Genomic DNA, 17,895 nt, shown 5'->3' with positions numbered 1-17,895 from the left:
TATCTTTCATTGATTAAATATAGATTACAATGTACAGAGTATACATTAAAAACTGTACTTATCATAAGACATTCAAAAGATATTTAAATAGATTGCAATTTCCTATTATGATACTATGGTGAGTTATGGATACATTATATATGTTTATGCATGTGAATATTAGGGACTAAAATGGTAAAATTAGATCCTAACAACCATTAATTTATCAATAAATTAATAAAAAAGGCCTCATATTTTTCATGCCCCTAGAAATAAAACTGAAAAAATTATGTGATAAAAAATACATTTTTAAGTATACCATTGCAGAGAGGTGCTCTTAATATTTCAGTGATTGCAAACTTTAAAGGCATCGTAGTACAAAAGCCCTGTGTCTCTTTACTTAAGCAATAACAGTGAAAAAATTTGAAGCTATGTATTCAACCAGCTGGCAATAAAGATTTCAGGCTACCTGCTTCTGCAGAATATGATTTAATATAAAACTATCAATTGATTGATTAATGTATATATTGAAGATCATGGAAACATGTTGTTGATTGTGTTGTAGCAATCGCTGTGGTAAAGCGAGTCTACAAAGCTGCTCACAGACCAGCATGGCTTCCTTGTCTTTGTATCCGTCCTTTCACTCTGATGCTGTGGCTTTCATAATTATTATCTAAATTAGTTCCAGAGGATAAAGCAGAAACAAGTGTATTGAAACCTGTACGAGGCCATTCTTTACTCACACGTGGATATGCCAATCATGTGCTATTACTCCACTTGGCTCTGGAATTATATTTTCCAGGTGTGTAAAAGAGGAAGGCCAACAACTAAAGGAAAGCTAAAAGCCAAGAGAATGACTATTATGATACTAAGAATTAATGACCATAATAACACAACTGCAAAGACACGTATCTTATGACATTGTAATTCTCAACATGTTGCTGTTCCTCTGATTCTCACACTGATGTTTCTTCAAAGAAAGGAAGTATTATAACATCACTCATTTCCAGAGAAATCAGCCAGCAACTGGGTACTGCTCTCTCTTCAATTCAGCATATAAACAAAATAATCGTGTTGACAAAAATCCCAGAATGTTGCTTTTCAAGTAAAGACGGAAGGCTCATTTACAAGAGTTTTAATAATTGGTACAATCCAACCTTGGTAACTGTTAATCTTCTTAGCTTAATCATGGCCACTCGTCTAAATCAAGGGTACATGTTCTGTACACATTTCCAAAAATGTCACTTTCTCTAAAGGTCATTTATCAACTCTTTAAATATTAGTGATTAGTCATCAAACACTCCTGTCGCAGTTCAGTGAGTATTTTGGAATAGGAGGAAGAAAGATTGTAAGAGCCAGAGGCATATTCAAGTCCAAGGAAACAGTGCTCTTCAGACCTAGCAGGACTGACACATGTATGGACACAGAGAGGCTCTAGCAGTGTGTGCAAGGCCTCTGGAGGTTCGAGCTAGATGAGCCCGAGAGACTAAGAGGCTCAAGTGAACTTTCTTAACCCAGAAGCTGTCTCCATTGGCAGCTGATTGCAAAGAAAAAAATTACATTTCACCCAAAGAGCTTCACTGGGTCTATAAACTAAGCTTAGGGTAGTTCACATTCCTGGCAGTAGACAAAAAAAGAAACAAAAAAAAAAAAAACAAAAAACAAAAAACAAAATGAACTCGATGATATTTTTGTAGTCTTTTTGTTTCATCCTGCTTTAGATGGGCATTTTTTTGTCTTTCTGATCTTTTACTTGTTTATTTTTAGTTTCCAGAAGGAAAAAAATGTATTGCAAATAGTCCCTAGAAAAGATAAAATCTGTGTAAATGTACTTTTAGAAGGAATGTCTCTACACTCCACAATGGCCACATGGAATACTAGTATGTTTACTTTCTTTTTATAAAAGAGTATTGATCATTAAACTTTATGGTTATGCACTTAAAATTTTATTCTATCGAGTTTTGCTTATTTCTTTGGCTCTGCCACAGGATTTTAATGGTAAATATTATACACATTTTTTAAACAAATTAAAGCTAAGTTATATTTGGGGTAGTAGAATAAATGACTTTTAAAAGAGAAGTATGTGTCAAGAGTTGAGCCCATATATTTTAGGGGCTTATGTAATACAGGAAGTAGGACTTCAAAGCATACATATTCCTATTTTAGGCTCACTTAAGTATACATACTTGCAGCTAACAACCACTTCATTAAAACCTCTTAATCTGTCACATTGCCCTAACACATCTTGACTAGTTTAATTAAATTTGTTTTACATAAAGTTACATAAAACATGCTAGAATAAGCATATTGCATTCCAATTCTATTTAATAATGCCATAGTAAGTCAATTAGTCGTTAAATTAACATAGTAAGACTTTTCTACTTCAAATTAATTTGAGCTTAAGATATAGCATTAAATGCCTCTATTTATATAATTTAAAATGTGAAAGCACTAATCAATTTTCATTTTAAAAACTTGGCAAAATTTTAACGAAGTGGAACAATAGGAAAGACAATGAAAGAAATATAAAGGAAACTAGAAATTAAGAGAATGAAATCCAAAACTTGATTCATATTTCTTCTTTTCCAGCTCCACTATATGCAGACCCTAAAACTTCAAAAACATATTAAACTACATCTTAGGTAGGTTGAATCTCATGCTATTCCTCCTTACCAAAGACACAGCTCCCAGATGCTGTCTTGGAAGCAGAGAAAAGCCTCAGAGTCATGTCAACACCTTGAACTTTCTAGATTTCAGAGTGGTTTCCACTACTTTGCCCTCTAGCACACAATGACTAAGTCACTGTATAGAACACAGTTGCTTCATATCCAGAATAGAATTGAAAATAGTTCTACCTCAAAGAGTTGTTAAGAGAGTTAAATAAAAAAATTCCCTATGAATAAAAAATTAGAAATTAAATAAAAAAAAAAAACCCTAACATTGCTGAAGGCATTCGGTAAAGGCAGAACAGGTATAAGATATTCAAATGATTTCTTAAAGCCACTTTTAAAATATTAACCTTATATGGGATATTGGAAGATGCTGACAATTCAGAGACTATGACTTTCAGCTCTGTAGATATCTACCAGAAAAAGGAAGAGTATTCTCAGTAGCATATATCACTAACATTTTAAATGAGTTTAAAAGCTCATGAGGTATTAGTAATATCTATCATCTATCTATCTATCTATCTATCTATCTATCTATCTATTTATCTATCTATCTATCTATCTATGATATATATATATATATATATATATATATATATATATATATATAAACATGTACATAGTAAGATGAGGATGAAATTGGTACAAGATCACTAGGAACTGAATATCCATGACGATATTGTTTTCTATTTTATTTTCTGACTTCTTTAGCATCTCCTTAAATAGAATTCTACCTATATGACAGTTCAACAATGGTTCTTTAAATCTGAGCACATGCAACATATGAACACTACTTGAGTATAATTTTTATTTAGTACATATGAACTTGTTTTTTCTTCAGAGTCTATTTGAAGAACTGAAACAAAACAGCATGCCTTTTGCAATAGCCTCCCTTAGAAAGATGCCAGCTCTTGCAAATATCTTTTTCTGTTTGTTTCTTGATGTGTGAATCCCATTTCACTTCGCGTACCCTTGATGGAGCTCAGAGCACATCTGAGACTGTTTGTTTACTTGAACAATGTCAAACAATTAAAACATCTTCACAGATAAAGTTGTTCTTTCATTTAACAATTTAGGCGACTGTCAAATATGTCCTATTTTTAAGTCCCTTCTGTATGCTAAGCATGAAGCGGGTTATTGCCCTCTCACAATGTTCAATTTTAGCAGCAGCGATAAGACTAGTCCACAGACAACTTTTTCTAAGGCTGTATGAAAGGCATGCTGCTTAAGGAGGAAAAATGCAGGTGCTGCAAGAGTTGAAAGGTGGAAGAGGGATTGCTAGAGTAATCACACAGCTGTTTCAATACTAGAGCAGCCCGGGGAAGAACTTTGTATGCAAATTTCTGGGGTTGGGATCAAGAATTTGGAAGCAAAATTTCAGGAAGAAAATTGGAATGTCATAACAAGGATAGGGGTGGAATTGAAGCTTCTTTTAAACAACAGCTGTGAGATTTTTCTCTAGTAGAGAAAAATGCTGCCTGAGACAAGTGGAGTGGGGCCTATCCTCTCATCGATGAATTTAATTTAGATTAGCATTCGGACTCCATCTACTATGCAGGTGTCAGTGATGTGACATGTGGCATGTTGTATGGATGAAGATAAAATTATGGAACTAAATATGTGTGTCCAAACACATGTATGTCTTCTGTGTCTGTCCAAGTAGTCAATAGAAGTATAGAAATAGGACTATAGAATGGTAATAGATAAACATTATTAAATCATACCCTTAACCACTTCACAGAGATAAACAATAACCTATTTGTTTAGTTTTTGTTTTGATGGTCAAGTGCCAGTCTTTACAAATAGTAATGCTAGAAGGTGCTATGGGAACTATTAGAGAAGAAAAGTAAGCATTAATCTTATCCAGCTGCAAACTGGTACATATAATAACCACTGGCCTAGCAGACATTCCTAATGGTACAATAGTGGCACCTACATCTTGAAAGTAACCAGCAATCACTTTCCATTTAGATTTCAGTCTTGCTCCACAAGATCCAACCCATAACTGGCACCACTGTTGATTCAAAATCCTGTGGCTAGATTTGTCATGGCCCCAAGAGGAGAGACTATTACCATTATTAGACTAAGTGGACATCATTTTGATTTGACTACTAATATCTCATCACTGTATCCATAGATTAATACTTACTCTCAAACATCACCAGAAGAGTTTCTATCTCAGTAGGTGTTAACACTGAGGCTCATAACTAGCAAAGAAGAAAATATTCAAAGAATGTAAATTCTCAGGCCCAAATGAGACAATTATTTCACACCCTCTTCCAAAACTCCTCGGGAATCATTATGCAAGAAAGGGCAAAGAATATTGTGTCCAAGGCAGTGGATTAATGCAAGGAAACATTGTCTTCTAGACATAGTAGAACAGTTGCACATAGAAACTCACAGTGGTGTGGCAGCATGCATAAGCCTAATGCAAACTCAAACCAATCCAAGTCCGAGCATGAAAGGGAGGAGTGGACATAAAGCTCCACCTTAGGTAATGAGTTATTGACAAGAGTGTGGTATAGGGACAGTCATCTTTAAGAATGTTGTCTTTTTTGTAAGGAGAAGTCCTGTGGAAGGCCACACATCCCAGAATTTATGGGCATCAGAAGTTGGATTTAAAGAGTCAACGAAGTGGGGAAAAAAAAGACATAATGCTCAGTGGGCAGGTGGGGAATCTGGGTAAAGTTTGGGAAGGAATTGGATACGATCCAGACATTATATGAACTTTAAAAGAACTAAATGCAAAATAATAACGATTTGGTTTAGGTAGATTTATTCCCATTATTGTGATAGAAACATATAAAGAAACCTCATACTAGACATTTTAAATTTCCTCTGTGGTTATCTGCTTATGGTTTATCAATAGACAAATTGCTCACTTGTACTTTGTTGAGTGTTACCCATCTTTTTAAAACTTAATCTTAGTATCACATTCTGTGTCACATTTTAATACAATTTACTGTACCAAATCATTTTTACTCAGCACTCTGTTTAAGGGTCAGTATGAGATAGTATTGTTTGCCTCAATAATTTGTTTCATTTTTATTGGTATTCTTTTTAAAAAGTTAGTTTATGTATTCACTCACTTACTTTAGGATTTTACAGTTGTATGGGCATGTATGGATGTTTTGTGAGGATTTATATAACTCTGTATCCATGGAGAATACATGGGTATCAAATCACTTGTAGCTTGAATAAACAGGAATTTCTAGATGATGAAAAGCAAACCCCACTTTTTATGACTGTACTGCAAGTACTCTTAATCACTGAGCACATTGTCAGCCATTATTTTGCATTTTAATTAACCCACTCATATAGGTTAATGATTTCAACGTTTTTCTTAATTAGGTTTAGTGTCCCACGTTCCTCCCCGCTGGATTTCCATACAATATTCTTTATATCTGAAATGCTCTGAGTCAAAGATAAACTCAATTATGTCTAACTGCTATTAAAATCCTCCAATAAGAATCTTCTGCTTTCTGGGCCCCCAACCCATAACAACATGACTATATTGGTATTTGTTTCTGTCAGACTTTCTGTGTTTTCTTTAATTTTATACAATATATTTTCTCAGATTCCCATGTTGCAGCTCTTCCTCCACCCTTTCCTTTCTTTATCCCCCATCTTTTTCCGTTTGCAAAACCAAACCAAACAAACCAAAGATTACACACACATACTCTCTCTCTCTCTCTCTCTCTCTCTCTCTCTCTCTCTCTCTCTCTCTCTCTCTCACACACACACACACACACACACACACAATCATGCACACTTTGTGAAATGTATTTTGTGTTCAACAACTACTCCTGAACATGAGACCAGGCTTCTTTCTTTTAGCAATGATGAATTACTAAGAGTTTCTTGTATGAGGATGTAGAGGAATTTTTATCCAGTAATATATGGTTGCTCTGGCAAGGAATGATGTCCAAAAATGTATGCCTTTGTTATCTGCCTGGAATAAAGATATTCTATTAATACACACCTTGAATCCCTCTGGCTAGAATCCAGACATACCTTTAATCCCTTTAATTGGAATACAGACAGCCCTTAGGACACACATTTAATCCTGAAAAATGATGGTAAAGTTGGTTTTAGAAGGAAAGAGCCATGTTTGAAAGTGACTTCTAATTAAAGGGAAGACAAAGTGATGAATCAGAGAAAGATTTGGCAGAATCAGTCAACCTTGAGGAGAACAGTACAGGAGAGAGTAATTGAGAGCAGCACAGAGTGAGTCAAAAATGAATTTATTTCAATTAAGTAGAGTTGAGTTTGTGAAGTTCTTTTCTTTTCCATTTTGTTCTGTTTCATTCAGTTCTGTCCAGTTAGTGCAATCAGTGAGGTCAGTGGAGGTCATTTTGAGGAGGTCAGAGGCAGTTTTTTTTTTTTTTTTTTTTTTTTTTTTTTTTAGCAGAGCAATTCAGTCAGAAGCTGAGTGGGTGTTGAAGTCTGATCCTTTTAACACAACTGTGGCCACTTTGTGTTCAGTCTACATTTCTCTCACAGGGTAAAATTAAGTTCAGATTCTCTGACTCTGCTTCCCAGAAGTAATTATCCATAGAAGACGGCCCGGAAACTGGGAAAGGGAATAACAATCGAAATGTAAATAAGAAATACTCGTGTTAATAAAGATGAAAAAAATTCTAAAATGGTCTGGATGCGATGGCTGTTTACTTATGCTCTGTTGTATCAATACTCTTTAACTCCCTTGTTCACCACCCATCTACCATCCCCCCTTACCTCACTTAGGACCTTAGCTTAAGGGTTAACTAATAATACTTTGTCGAGTTACTTTGTAGTACTGTCTCCACCAGTGACTTCTGAACTTTGAACTGGATTTTCCTATATAAAGTCTGCCCTAAGAACAGATTTGTTTCACAATTATGCTCCTGAGTCATATTCTGTGGTCCTGATATGTCAGTCTTGAGGTGTGCGTTCAATAAATTATTCTTGCTGAGCTAAAATCGGTGTTTATATAGTTTGTGTGGTGATTAATGAAGCCCAACACTGAGAGACCCAATTTGAATCAGTCATCTTGGAAAGGAGTTGAGAGAGGAGAACTGAGTTGAACCAGACAGAATTCAGAAAAAAACAAACAAACAAACAAACAACAAAAACAAAAACAAAACTAGAACATGTGAGCTTATTAAGCAGTAAATATCAGAGGCTTAAACATTAAGCAAATGGAAGCTCTTAGATAGAAATGAGCCTTAGACCAATGAATAGTTAATACAGAGGAAGAAATGCTCTGGGCTCAGTCAATGTGCTCTCTTGTCAATTCATCTGAGGAAATAAAAGTGATATTTACAAAGGGTTTTATTTTTAAAAAACTTCTGGGATAGAGGTGAAATTTTCTGCCCACTTATCTTCCCTCATGTTAGGGTTTATCTAGCTTAAATTGTGCGGTGATAAGAGGAAATGTAAGACCTAGGTAAAATGTTAAAACTCAGGTAACTGTTACTTGCATAGCCTATCATTAAAAAGAAACCTTCTTGCATGTTTTTGCTGTTACTAGGAAACTCTCTCATGCCCACATTGATTACATATTCTGTTATTTTCATGCCCTTGGAGACCAATCATGATAGAAGTCAGTAGAACTGTTTTGTATAGTTGCCCTCAATAAGCTTAGATCTGAACCAATCACCCAGCAGCATTTCCTGCACCTGTAAATAAGCTTTTATGGTGTTTCCTTTTATAAGATGCCCCTGGGATGGACTCCAACATAAGACAGATACCTACACCAATATAAGAAGCTATTAGAATAAGTCCATTGCCTGGTAATTACCAGATAATGGTCTCATACATAACCTAGAAGGAATATTTTCCTTGATTGTTCCAAGTATGATTTCTTTTCCTAGTGCAATTAGCCCTTGACACATGAAGGTTTACAGAGCTCTATTTGCGACTTTCATTCTAGAGGGGGCTTGAGATTACTTGAATTGATTTGGGAATTTTATAAACTCATCATCAGGAATTTTGAAACCATCAGTTTATCTACAGAGCATTATTACTACACGAGAGTACATCTTCATATTGAACCACAGAAAATCTTCCAAATATGGTGAAAAATGCCCAGGAATAATCATTAAGTTATATCATAGTGATAGGTGAAGCATATCAGCAGGACAAAGCAATCCTGGATGAAGTGTCTTGGGAACTTGACTCTTAGAGCTCACCCACTACAACCATGAAAAATGGTAGGCTATCTCATTTGCATAAAAATTAATTTATGTATCTTAATCTTTCTTAAACGGTTTCTGATAACTTAGTGCAGATATTTGTAGATCTGAGAATAAAAAAGCCTGTTGGACCTTACATCAAGGCCACGATTCAGCTCCCAAGCCTGATCGATCAGTTTGGGGGTGGTATTCAATAAGCCATCCATATTTGACACTGGTGTTTTAGTGGTTTGTGTGACAATTCCCAACCCCAAAATGCAAGTCTTGAAATGCTGTCAGTCTCTATGATTTTGTGTTTAAGTCTCGTGTCTGAAAAAAGTAGTTTCCTTGGGATCTTTCACTACCTCTTACTCTTACAATCTTTTGGTCTCCTCTTCCACAAAGATTCCCTTAGCCCTGAGTGCAGGAGTTACAATCCAGACTTCTCATTTGAAACTGAGTTCTTCAAAGTTGCTTTCTATCTACAAACAGACAAGTTGTGGGCTCCTCTGCTAGTTAACATCTACTACAGGAATTTTCTCTGATGGTTGAGCAATGCACTGCTATGCATACAATAATATTTAATCAGTAGTTTTTTGTTTTTTACTTTTATGTTCAATGAGCTGTGTACTAAGAGTAGGTTTTCTCCTAGATTCCATAACCTTACCATTTGTATGTCCATGGCCTTCTAAAAAGTATCAGGTACTTTTAAACAAGGTTCTAGCCCATGGTTGGGCCTTAAATCCAATAAAAAAGTGTTTGGTTACTCCAATAACATTTATATTGCTACTGCAACAGTTGGTATTTCTTGCCAGCAGGTCACTATTTTAGCTCAAAGTGTTCATACCTGAGTAAGGCTGATGGTTACTTTTTCCTTCTGGAGGTGTCTATAGCAACTTTTAATCCTATAAATGCAAGTCAGTCATGGTGAAGGTTCTAGTCGAGCACAAGCTTGACTTCTTTATGTTCAATGTTACATGTTTGTGATGCTTTCAGAAGCAGGGCCTTACTATCAGGCTGTGGAGGGTAACTGTGCTGCTTTCAATGGCAATGGCCCCAATAGGCTCATGTGTTTGAATACTTGGCCTCCAGCTGGTGGAACTATTTGGGAAGTATGAAGAGGTCTGGCCCCTTGTCGAGATCAATGGCAGGAGAGGCCCTTGGTCCTATGAAGGCTCGATGCCCCAGTGTAGGGGAAGATGACAGGGCATGAAGATGGGAATTGGTGGGAGGGTGGGAGATCAGCCTCATAGAAGCAGGGAAAGGGAGGATAGGATAGAGGTTTTCAGAGAAGAAACCAGGGAAGGGGATAACACTTGAAATGTAAATAAATAAAATATCTAATTTAAAAAAGAAAGAAATTTTTAAAAAAGTGATGTGATCTAAAAACAGGAAAGAAAAAGAGGTATGGCCTTGTGAGAGGGAGTCTATCACTGAGTACAGGCTTTGGGTTTCAAAAGACTCAGGGCACTCTCAAGCTGCTCTTAGCCTCCTGCTTGTAGTGAGCTCCCAGCCGCTCCTGATGCCATGCCTTTTCCCCACTATCATGACCCTCAGTCCTCCGAAACCAGAAACCCAAATAAATGCTTTCCCTTATATGTTGCCTTAGTGTTTTATTGTAGTAATAGAATAGTAAGCAATAGAATTTGCAATAATCTATAAAATTTAAGGAGTAGGATGGGCTGTATGGAACCCTTTTTGCCACAGACTAAAATAATGACTTTATCCCTGGTGCTGGACTCTTATGTGTTGGCATATGACATCTAACTGCCTCCCCATTATAAGGTACCTTGATTTAAACTTTATTCATTTATGTATATATTTTAAATAAAGCTTTTGTAATACACTTTCATATGGCTTCTAAAAAAATTTTCTATGTTCGTTACCCTTCTCCATATTCTCTCTTCTAACCTGCTCTTCCAACCCACTCCACATTGATTTTCTTGTTGCATGATTTTGATCACACTGTGAACCCTGCGATTATGTTATTTACTGAAAAGACCGGTTTCTAGAGGTGTGGCTCAGCCTGCAGTACACACCTTTAATCCCTCTGGCTGGAATACAGACGCACCCTTAGTAAACACCTTCAATTCCAAATAACGAAGGTAAAGTTAGTTTGGAGAAGGAAGCACACAAGTTTGAAAGTGATATCTAATTGAGCAGCAGACAAAGGAATGAATCAGAGAACAGTTTGACAGAATAGGATATGCCCATCCTTAAGAGAAGAGAGAGGAAAGGGAAGAAGGGAGGATACTTGAGGGAGAAACAAATGGTACAGGAGGAGAATACAGTACAGCACAGTAGAGCTCATGGAGAGCAGTGCAGTAGTTGAGAGCATTGCCTTCTGATTCTCAGAACCAAACAGGTAGAGAAGATAAGAATCCTGCTACCCTGAAGAATAAGCAGGGCAAAAATAATAATAATAAAACAAAAACCAGAGCAGCACAGAAAGAAAGAGAATAAAAGGAAGGAGTTTTACCACGACAGGGACAGTTGTACAGACACGGTTGGCAGAGAAAGAACAATCTAGACACAGGTGAAGATGGAATGGGCCAGAGAATGAGAAGGAGTCAGAAGATTAGAGCACATTGCCAGAGTTAGTTTGAGGCCAAGCTGAGCAATTCAGGAGAAGCTGAGAGAAGCCAGACTGAATCAGGTGGGTTGGCAGGGCGTTTTGAGCAAGAACGGCACCACGGACCAGCAGCAGGAGTTCAGATCGAGCTAGAAAGGGTGAGCTTATTCAGCAGTGAGTCTCAGAGGCTGAAAACATTCTAGGTGTAGATAAGATTGTACAGAGGCTAGAAATTCCAGGACCAGACCTAGGTTAGGAGATGGAGACAATAAGCCTGTGAGATGACAATTACATTAGGGGGATAAAAGATATCTTTTGCAGAACACCTTTCCTAATTTTCTGTTTATCCATTTATAGCATTATAGTTTATATCCCTTTCTTTGGAAGATTGTCTACTTCCCCCTTGACGTAGTCTATTTTCTAGGATATAACTACCCAGGATATTTTCATCTTCAATATAACCATCTATGAGTGAAATGAACTAATCTAGAAGATGTTTCGTCCATTTTTAATGCTAATTCTATGTCAAATTTACTTTGAAAAGTTGATTCATATTTTAACTTAACTTTCTCCTCGTGAAGAATTTTGAGGTTCTTCAGCTCTATCTGTAAAGTTTATGTCTTCATAGTCACTTGGCCATTCCTAAACATACCATATTCCAATCGCTCCCTCACAAATCATACTAAAAAATTTGAAAGATAAATAAAATCACCTTACAATAATGCCTGTCATTGATACAGTGAGTTACCTCAGAATAAAATAAAACCTCATTAAAAATGGCTGTGCATAAAGTCTTTGTTTACCTTAAAATCACTGTGGAATCAGCAAACCCAGCATACTCTTTTTATAACTTTTCACTGATTCTGTTTCCTATCATGTAACTCAGTCTCACTCATTTTCCCATTCCCTTGTACCAGCCCTTCTCCCTTGCAGCCTCCCCTGCCAATAGAAAATGAAACATATACAAACAAACAAACAATTAAACCAAGCAGACCATAACAATACTTAGCAGTGGAAGCTGTAGTATATCACAGTGTCTCTTGGAGTATCTCTCTCTCTCCACACATCTTAACTTGTAGGTTATCATTGCCATGAGTCACTAGCCTGGTTAGAGGTCTTTGGCTTCTGTCATATCATCAATATTGGATCCTCTCTGGAAGTTCTCCTGGTTATCCTGTTGTTGCCCTGTGTCAAGGAGATTCTGCATCTTTGGGTCAGCAGGACCAACTTTTTCATGAGCCCTAACAGTTCACAGAATTGGGGGTGGGCCAATTCATTTCCTAGATCTGGGCATGGCTGGTGGCTGAGCTGGTCACCAATTGGCTCTCTCTTGCTTGCACAGGAGTGCTACCTCTCTAACACTGCCCTAGCTAGGCCACCCAGTGCTACCATGAGCAGGAGGTCAGCTCTCTTACTCTCATTCTCTTAGGGCCAGCTCACCCACACCCAGACTTCCAAAGCTGGGTCCACTGTGCTACCTGTCTAGGCACCACTCTCTTATCTTTAGTTCCGTCTCTCCTCATAATGCTAAAACTCTTCCACATTTTTCTCTCCCATCTGTTCACCACAGACTTGCATATTCTAGTGACTCCTGTTGCAGGTGGGTTACATGTCTGGGGGCCTCTGGGTGACTTCTGTCTGTGACACGATGCATGTTGGCAAGTGGGCCTCTAGGCTTCTACAGCCCACCGGTGCAGCATGACAGCAGAGGAGTCTCTGGATATCTTCCCCCTCCTGCACTGCCACACTGCCTCAAGCAGTTACAGGCAGGCCTCTGTGTGTCTAAGGCTACTGGTGCCCTAGAGCAGAGGACAGGGCTCTCAGCATCTTTACCTTCAAGAGCCTCATGGCAGGGGGGCAGCTAGGTCTCTCCCATGATATTCTTAATTGTTTAGGGTTAAAATTTTCACTTTTTAACTTTTAATTTTTAATTAATTTATTCTCTCATATATTACATCCTGACTGCAGAGTCCTATCCTTTCTTCTGCCCCCATTCCTTCATGTTCCCTTCTTCTTCTTCCCCAGTTATTCTTCCTCTGCTTCCTTTCTGAAATGGCCAGGCCTCCCACAGATATTAGCTAAACATGTCAAGTCATATTGCAAAAGGTTTAGGCATCTCCCTTCATATTGAGGCTGGACAAGACAATTCAGCGGGGGGACAAGGGTACCCAAAGCAGGAAAAGCATCAAAAATAGCCCCTGCTCTCTCCATTAAGAGACCCATAAAACACCAAGCTATACAACTCTAACATATATACAGTGGGCCAAAGTTAGACTCACACTGGCTCTGATTCCATTTAGTTTAGTTTCTGTGAGTCTCTGTGAGTCCAGGTAAGTTTGTTATTCTTGTAGCTTTTCTGTGGTGTCCTTTACCATGCTGGCCCCTACAATCCTTCCTCACTGTCTTCATTAGGATTTCCCAAACTCTGCTTAAATGTGTGACTGTGTATCTGCATCTGTATTCATTAGTTTTTGGGTGAAGACTCTCTGATGACCTTTGGGTTAGGCATCAATCTGTGAGTATAGCAGATAACCATTAGTAATAATTTCTTTGATGATGATGATGGTGATGATGATGGTGGTGGTGATGGTGGTGATGGTGATGATGATGGATGGTGATGGTGATGGTGATGTTGGTGATGGTGATGATGGTGGTGGTGGTGGTGATGATGATGATGATGATGATGATACTTTACAGGTTGTGTTTGGTAATATCCTAGGTCTCTGAGCCATTCATCCTCTGATTTCTGGTCATCCAGGCAACATCAGGGGTTGTTTCACTCTCGTGGCATGCGTCTCAACTTGGAACAGTTATTGGTTAGCCAAGTGCACAATTTCTTTGCTACTTTTTTTTTTCTTTTTTCTTTTTTTTTCAGAGCTGGGGACCAAACCCAGGGCCTTTTGCTTGTTGGGCAAGCGCTCTACCACTGAGCTAAATCCCCAACCCTCTCTGCTACTTTTGACCTAGCACATCATACAGGCAACAAATAAATGGTAGGTTGAAGGTTTTGTGGCGGGGTTCTCTCCCTAAACCCACAACTGGAAATCTTCTCTGCTTCTAAAAGATCCATATCTTTTACCCTTCACAAAAGTCAATTACAAGTGGTGTTGCTTATGACACTGACTAATACTTTTGGGGGTGGGAAAGAAGTTGAAGAGTCAATGACACGGATTCCAGAAGTCAGTCAAATAGCAAAAGCAGACTTGTTGATTGCAGGAACTGGGCAAATCTTTATGCCCCCCTCCCAGCATCTCATTGGCTCTCAAGTAGCCAGATATGGTGTTGTCTCTATCTCATTGGGATGCTCCATTGCCTGTTCCAGCATCAAAGATCTCAACATAAAACCAGATACACTGAACTTGATAGACTAAAAAGCAGGGAATAGCCTTAAATACATTAGCAGAGGAGACAACTTTCTGAAAAGAACATAAGTAGCACATAGATCATTAATTAATAAGTGGGACCTCATGTAAACTGAGTAGCTTCTATAAGACAAAAGATACACTCAATAAGACAAAACAGCACCCTACATAAATAGAAAAGACTTTCACCAACTCTTCGTCTATCAGAGGGCCATCTTCCAAATATATAAAGAATTCAAGAAATTAGGCATCTACAAATAAATAATTCAATTAAAACTGGAGAATAGATCTAAACAGAATTCTCAACACAAGAATCAAGTAGCCGAGAAGCATTTGAAGACGTATTTAACACTTTTAGCCTTCAGATAATAGAAATCAAAATGAGATTACATTTTATACCTGTCAATATGGCTAAAGTAAAAATCACATGGGACAGCTCATGTTGGTGAGGATGTGGAACAAGGAGAGCATTCCTCCATTATGGCATGGGTGAAAACTTGTACAGCCACTTTGAAATATATGTAGCTGTCTTTCAGACAGTTGGGAATCAAACTACATCAATATTTACTTTCTAAAAAGCTTTCTTACAAGAATATTTCAACATTTTTGTCATGTAATATATAAAATATGGCATAGATATTGTTTAATGTATTGGTAGATATCAGTTCAAATATCCATACACATACACATACATACATTTTATAGCATATACATATATATATATGAATTATATTAGTAACTACTTTTTCTATAAGAAACAACTGTGTGGCAAAGAATATTAAATTTGAAGGACAGATGTACAAGATCTCTAATTTGACAATTCTAGAGTATAATGTTATATTTGTTTTGTTTTGTTTACTGCTTGCTTCTTTTCTTAATTTTTTATTTACTTATTTATTTATTTTTTTGGTTCTTTTTTTCGGAGCTGGGGACCGAACCCAGGACCTTGCGCTTCCTAGGCAAGAGCTCTACCACTGAGTTAAATCCCCAACCCCTACTTATTTATTTTTACACTCCAGATTTTATTTCCATCCCACAGTTCCACATCCCATTCGTCCTCCCCACTTCCAGTGTCACCACAAGTATGTCCCCTCCCTACCCACCACAGCAGACCTCTAAACTTAGTATCTTGAGGGGTAGTCGCATCTTCTCTGACTGAACCCAGATCCAGGAGTCCTCTGCTGTATATGTGTCGGAAGCCTCATCTCAGCTGGCTTATGCTGCCTGGTTAGTGATCCAGTGTCTGAGAGATCTCAGGGGCCCAGGTTAATTGAGACTGCTGGTCGGTCCTCTTACAGGGTCGCCCTCCTCCTCATCTTCGTCCAGCTTTTCCCTAATTTAACGAGAGGGGTCAGCAGTTTTCATTCATTGGTTGGGTACACATATCTGCATCTCACTCTTTCAACCATTTGTTGGATCTTTTGGAGGGCAGTCCTGATAGGTCCCTTTTGTGAATGCCCCATAGCCTCAGTAATGGTGTCAGGTCTTAGGGCCTCCCCATGAGCTGAATAACACTTTGGGCCTGTTGCTGGATCTTTTTCCTCAGACTCTTCTCCATTTCCATTCCTGAGTTTCTTTTAGATAGGAAGAAATATGGGTCAGAGCTTTGACAGTGGTATAGCAACCCCATCCCTCACTTGGTGCCCTGTTATTTTTATTCTTTGAAATTCTGTGACATATCTATGTTGACTGTAGTGGAAAAGTGGCCTAGAGAAGAGAAGACATCAAGAAAGGATTCTCTCTTTTTTTATGCTGATTAATTGTCATCATCAATTTGACTAGATTTAGAACCTGCACAGAAACTAGAGAATCACACAACTGTTTGTTTCCTTTATGGCATTTCTACAGAAAGAGCTAACTTTGATATGGTAGGAACCATTCCATCTATCAGAACCCTCATGGAATAAAATGGTGGATGTTAAGGAGAAAGCAAGCACATCATGGAGTTTCTTATTCCCTGCTTGCTGATACCGTGATAAGACTTCTTCACATTGAATACCCTACCTTGAGGATAAAATGCCTTTTTATTGATTTTTTTATATCCATTTCAAATGTTATTCCTTTTCCCAGTTTCCTGGCCATAAGCCATCTATCCCATCCCACTCCTCGTCTTCTATGAGTGTGTTCAACCAACCCTACATCCCCCTTCCCAACACCTGTGGCATTCCCCTGCACTGAGGGGTCCAGCCTTGGCAGGACCAAGGGCTTCTCCTCCGACTGGTACCCAAGAGCGCTATCCTCTTCTACATATGCAGCTGGACCCACTGGTCTTTCCAGGTGTAGTCATTGGGAGTGGTTTAGTCCCTGGGAGCTCTGGTTGGTATTGTTGTTCTTATGGGGTTGCAAGCCCCTCAGCTCCTTCAATCCTTTCTCTGATTCCTCCAACTGGGATCCCATTCTCAGTTCAATGATTTGCTGCTATCATTCTCCTCTGTATTTGACATGCTCTGGCTGAACCTCTCAGGAGACAGTTATATCAGGCTCCTGTCAGCATGCATATCTTGACTTCATCAATACTATCTAGTTTTAGTGACTATATATAAATGGGCTGTATACCCAGGTGGAAGAGGCTCCAAATGGCCATTCCTTCAGTCTCAGCTCAAAACTTTGTCTCCATATTCCCTCTTATGAATATTTTTGTTCAACATTTAAATAAGGACTGAAGCATCGACACTTTGGTTGTTCTTCTTGAGGTTCATGTGGTTTGTGGATTTTATCTTGGGTAATTTGAGCTTTTGGGCTAATATCTACTTATTAGTGAATGCCTATCATGTGTAGTTTTTGTGTGTGTGTGTGTGATTGAGTTATCACACTCAGGATGATATTTTCTAGTTCCATCCATGTGCCTATGAATTTCATGAAGCCATTGTTTTTGTTAGCTGAGTAGTACTTCATTGTGTAGATCTATATTTTATGTATCCATTGCTCTGTTGAAGGGCATCTAAGTTCTTTCCAGATTCTGGCAATTATAAATAAGGCTGCAATGTACATAGTGGAACATGTGTCCTTGTTGTTTGTTAGAGAATCATTTGGGTATATGCCCAGGAGGGGTATAACTGGGTCCTCTGGTAGTACTATGTCCAATTTTCTGAGAGACCTCCAGACTGATTTCCAGAGTGGTTGAACCAGTTTGCAATCCCACCAATAATTGAGGAATG

General features: G+C 38.0%; 1 long non-coding RNA gene across 2 annotated transcripts in view; it reads right to left on the bottom strand.

Annotated features, from left to right (window-relative positions):
- Window positions 1–6,649: 6,649 nt before the first annotated feature.
- Window positions 6,650–17,895, bottom strand: part of LOC120098787 (uncharacterized) — a 42,081-nt gene continuing 30,835 nt past the window's right edge. The window contains exons 2-3 of one of the 2 annotated variants that reach the window (XR_010062760.1): window positions 15,851–16,070; window positions 6,660–7,221 (exon numbers count right to left, since the gene is read on the bottom strand). This is a non-coding gene — a long non-coding RNA (uncharacterized LOC120098787). Of the gene's footprint in view, window positions 7,222–15,850; window positions 16,071–17,895 lie in introns of both variants that reach the window. The other variant, XR_010062761.1, reaches the window with a different exon arrangement.

This window comes from Rattus norvegicus, chromosome 1 (assembly GCF_036323735.1).
Source record: "Rattus norvegicus strain BN/NHsdMcwi chromosome 1, GRCr8, whole genome shotgun sequence".
NCBI lineage: Eukaryota > Metazoa > Chordata > Mammalia > Rodentia > Muridae > Rattus > Rattus norvegicus.
Note: the sequence above shows the minus strand (reverse complement) of the source record. Positions and strands in the feature narration are given on the sequence as shown.